Raw genomic sequence first — 4637 nt, forward strand, 5'->3', positions numbered from 1 at the left:
GCTTCGCTTAATGTTTTGACTTAATTTTATATTCTAAAAACAGTAATTTGAAAACTTTATTAAAAATGAAGGCTGGTTGACTCATTTAAATTGGCTCACTGCTGATTTACGTCACACTTAACTTCCACAATCACTGCTGTATCGTATCCTGTGTTGTTCAGTTATTTGTAAGGAATCATCATAGCAAGTCATCTCAAGTGTTGAACTCTGCGCTCTGGTATTTCTCGTGATGGTTTGTGTTTTGCGTATTATGAACACCGGGACTTGGCAGATGTGTCGAACGCCCTCCTTGGTCCAGGAGTGGGCGGGGACCTGGTGGGCTTCCTGGTGCGGCGCTGGGCCAGGGCACGCACCCCGCACCCCGGCCGCCTCCCCAACCACTCCGGGGCCGCCTGCCATGTCCATGCAGGAAATAGGTTCCGTCTCCTTTGATGTACGGAGTGCAATTTGGGTTGCCGCGCGGCCCGCGAGGATAGCTCTCTCTCTCTCTCTCTCTCTCTCTCTCTCTCTCTCTCTCTCTCTCTCTCTGTCTCTCTGTCTCTCTCTCTCTCTCTCGCTCTCTCTCTCGCTCTCTCTCTATCGCGCACCCTTGCCGCTGTCGCCGTGGCTGGGGAGAGCGAGGCTCCTGTGCTGCTGGCTCCTTTTCGCTGAAAATCTTATTGCGTCCATCTCTTTCTGTGTGTCTCTCTGGCGGCGTCAAAAAGAAACACTATAACGGTGAGGCACCTCGGGACCGCACCGCGCACGGAGCGGGGGAGGGTGTGGGAAATGGAAGGCATTTCGGTCTCTCACTCACTCTTTTTCGCTGTGACCGGCTCTGACCCTCGCCGCCACGGCTACAGCCCAGTGGACTGCTTTGCACTCGGGTTGCTTTGATTCGAGAAAGTTCTTCTATAAAATGAATACCTTAGGAAAATGTTCCCTTCGATGTGAGAGTCAAGTTTTCAAGTTCCTTAAAAGTAAAAAGAACCTTTGTTTATTTAGTGGCGCCTTGCATGCAGTGTAGCCGGCCTGGGCAGGGAGGCTGATGGGGTTGTCAGGAGCACTCACTGTCTCGCGGCGCGCCGAGGGTCCCGGGCTGCTGAGCAGGGCAGGCCGGCCGGTCCTTGGCCCGACCCCTCGTCCCCGCCATCACACCACCCTCCTACACCTGCTCCACGGCGGCAGAGACAGAGACCCCTCCTGCCCAAGGGTGTCTCTCTGCTCTGCGATGAAGTACAAGAGGGAAACAAATAATTGCGACGTCCGTTATTCTTTTTCCCTCTCCTCAACCACCACCCCGGGTGTCCCTTAACGGTGTCGACAGAAATGCGCGCACGCGTTTGTGTCCTGCTGATGTGAACCAGGGCCGGCGGAGGCGCCCTTCTCGCCCACCTGCCGCCGTCGAGAGAGAGAGAGAGAGAGAGAGAGAGAGAGAGAGAGAGAGAGAGAGGCGGGAGGGGGGAGCCAGGGTAGGTATTTGTTGCGACACAGAGCCGCTCTACGATGCAAAGCATCCGAGCTCGCTGCGCGTGGCGTGGCGAGCCGTGGCGCGGCGGGCCGAGTGACCCTGGTATTTGCAGTGAGAGTGCGCCCGACGGCGACGTGTCCAGCTCCGAACCTCGACATCATGGTGGCCGCAGCGGAGAGCATGTGGCGGCGAAAGGGGCGGCCCCGAAGGGCGACGGCAGGCTAAAAACACTTCTAGGTACACAGCGGCTGTCGCTGTCAGTCATCTCTCTCTCTCTCTCTCTCTCTCTCTCTCTCTCTCTGCGCCGCTTTTCCTAATGCGGGCGCCACTGCTGCCGCGTCCCCCGCTTTGACGCCGGCTGGATCCCTTTCAGGGGCGGCCCTTGCAGCCAGCAGCAGCCCCCGCGCGCGCGCCTTGCCTTGCCTCGCCCCGCCCCGTAAGCCTCTTAACCGAAATTTAAAGAGATTCCCTCGGAAAGCGCTTCCGCTGCCGGTGGCAGCCCGGTCGCTGAGCTGAGCGCCGCGCCGCGCCGCCCTCTGTCCGCGATGGGGAGGGTCAGGTCGGTCGCCTGCTGCTGCTGCTCCGCGCTCCGCGCTTCTTGTTAGACTTTCCAACGCGTCTGGCGCCCCGGCTAGTTAGCACTAATGGGCCGCCGCTTGTGTCTCTCGCGCGCCTGAAAAGGTCCGCGCCGCCGGTGTGCTTGCTACGCCCGGCCCGATAGGCCGCGGGGCGGGCGGGGTGGGGCAGTGGAATATGCATGCGCCGTTCGGAGAGTCGTCAGTTCCCAAGGTCGAAGGGATTGTCATGTCAGGCCGTGTGCCTCTGTTGCTCCATTTTTTGTGTGTGTCCCTCCCTTGTTTCAGGAGAGCAGTACCCCCCCCCCTCCTTTTCACTCCTCAGCCGTGGTATTCCGGGGCAAGCCCCCTCCCCTTTAGGCACCGACCCCTCATCGGGCTGAATATTGGATGACCCGCGACAGGAGGCCGGGATGGCGTCAGCGAGGGCAAAGTGAGCGAGGGGGGCAGCAAGGTTCGGGTACGGGGGAGGGGGCGGGAGAGGTGCGTTTGAAAGCGCGCCGCGGCGTTGGGGGCCGCGTTGGCGCCGTTGGCGCCGTTGGCAGGCCTTGTCGAAGTTTGTATCCGTCTCCTGGGAGGTGCACAGCCCTCTCGCGCGCTTCCCCGCCTAGTCCCTTACCCAGAATACTTGCTCACCCCCTATCTCCCTGTCCCCACCACCACCGTCGCCCCTCCTCTCTCTCTCCCGCGCGAGACAAAAGTGTCCCCCTTCCCCGGGGATCCTGATTGCTCTGATCTGATTGACACGAACAAGTGCCTGGGGCAGGCCGGGAAGGAGTCGTTCCTCGGCCCAGCCCAGCCACCTGCCTGTACTGCCGGAGCCTAGCAGCAGCGCCTTTCCCCGGGTCATCGCCATCATCGCGCTCTGCCCAATCAGCAAGACTACTGTGTTCGACTCACTTCTTTCTCTTTCCTCTCTCTCCTTTTTTCCCCGCACCCTTTATTCTCCGTTCCCTGGCCGGCGCGCGCGCGCGCTCTAGCCTCAAACTGTTGAATATTCATCGCACTAAAGCAGCTCGTTTACTTCCGGTCGGTGCTGCGCCGCGGTACCCAACCGTCCTGGCAGGGGGGAGGAGGGACGGTGCTCGCCTGCCTGCGGCCTGGAGCAGCAAAAGTTGGCTTGCCTTTAAAATGACGCGCCTCATGGGCTGCCTCCCCTTTAACCGCAGCAGGTAATAGCTGCCCCGCCTAGCCCCCCCCCCTCCGGAGCAGCGCGCGCCGAGTGTTTCGAGAAGTTCGCCCCGGCCCGCGCCCGACCCCAACCAACCCCTTTCCGTTTAATGTGCCGCTCGGGATGGGCGGGCCGCACGCCGCCGCACGGCAAGTGCTTGGGCGTGCGCGGGGGTCGCGCCGACGGGCAGGAGGCCCGCTCACCACCCGTGCGCTGCGGGCCAGCCTACCCCGCGCCCCTTGGTTCTGCAGGCGCACCGGGCAGGAGGCCCGCTCACCACCCGTGCGTTGCGGGCCGGCCTACCCCGCGCCCCTTGGTTCTGCAGGCGCACCGGGTAGGCGGCCCGCTCACCACCCGTGCGCTGCGGGCCGGCCTACCCCACGCCCCTACTTGACTAAAGGGACTTAATCGTCTTTTCGGCGATGACCTGCCCTACCGCTTTCGGCCAGCACCTCTCCCGCGCTAGTCTTCTCTGCGTTTTTCCTCTTCCTGAGGAGCGTGTGCAGGGAAAGGGGGGGGATGGGCAATAAATTATAAAGGTGGTGGTGGGGAAGGGGTGGAGTGGAGGTACGGGGAAAAGTTGTGGTGCTTTAAAACTTGGTGCGTGGCGTGGCGTCCAAGGGGTTCAAGTTTCTGTGCTCGCGCCCGCCGCGCCTTGCCACGCCAGGCCCCTTGCAGCGGAGAGCCGGGGTGGTGCGGACGGAGTGCATCGAGTTTCGGGGAACGTGGCGGGCCCCTTAGCAGAATGTCCTTGAGTATATATCGCCATTCTGGTATGTCTCACATTCCGGGCAGTGAGTGGCGGGTACACTTTTCTCGGAGCAACGCGTTTCGCCACCGCCGCCGCCACCATTGGTGCACTCCACCAGCGCAGCCACACGGCCACGCCTCGGTGCACACGGGATTATATTCGACGGTCCTTGCCACTCGCCACTCTACACTCCCTCCCCCGCTTCCCCATACGTCTTTGAGGGGAACTTTTCGGCGTCAGAAAATCCCCCGCCCGCGGTGGTCTCTCTTACACCTCTCAATCTTGTCCCGCGCAGCAGTTCTCTCTCTCTCTCTCTCTCACACACACTTATGCCCTTTTCTGCCGGGTATCGCCGCCGATAAATCACTGGATCAGGCTGACCTCGCGGTCCCAACGGACTGGCTGTGTGTAGCGGTCGCGGCGAGGCCCCGAGGCGGTGGCGTTGCCTCTGCGCTGCGCTACCACTACTGCCGCTGCATCCACGACGGGATCCGCATGACTCGCACGACGACGACGACATCCTCTGTATAGGTGGCGGTGAAGGTGGTCCTATGGTGGTGCATCCGACGCGAACGGTATATCGCCTTATCGGCCAGGATGCTCGTGACCTTTGCACAATGCGGCACGCCGCTCGATTGGCGCAGCCGATACTACTTCTGCTACACCCGGGCCGCGGCCAACTTGGCAGCC

Source organism: Frankliniella occidentalis, unplaced genomic scaffold (assembly GCF_000697945.3).
Source record: "Frankliniella occidentalis isolate FOCC.00 unplaced genomic scaffold, Focc_3.1 Scaffold44, whole genome shotgun sequence".
NCBI lineage: Eukaryota > Metazoa > Arthropoda > Insecta > Thysanoptera > Thripidae > Frankliniella > Frankliniella occidentalis.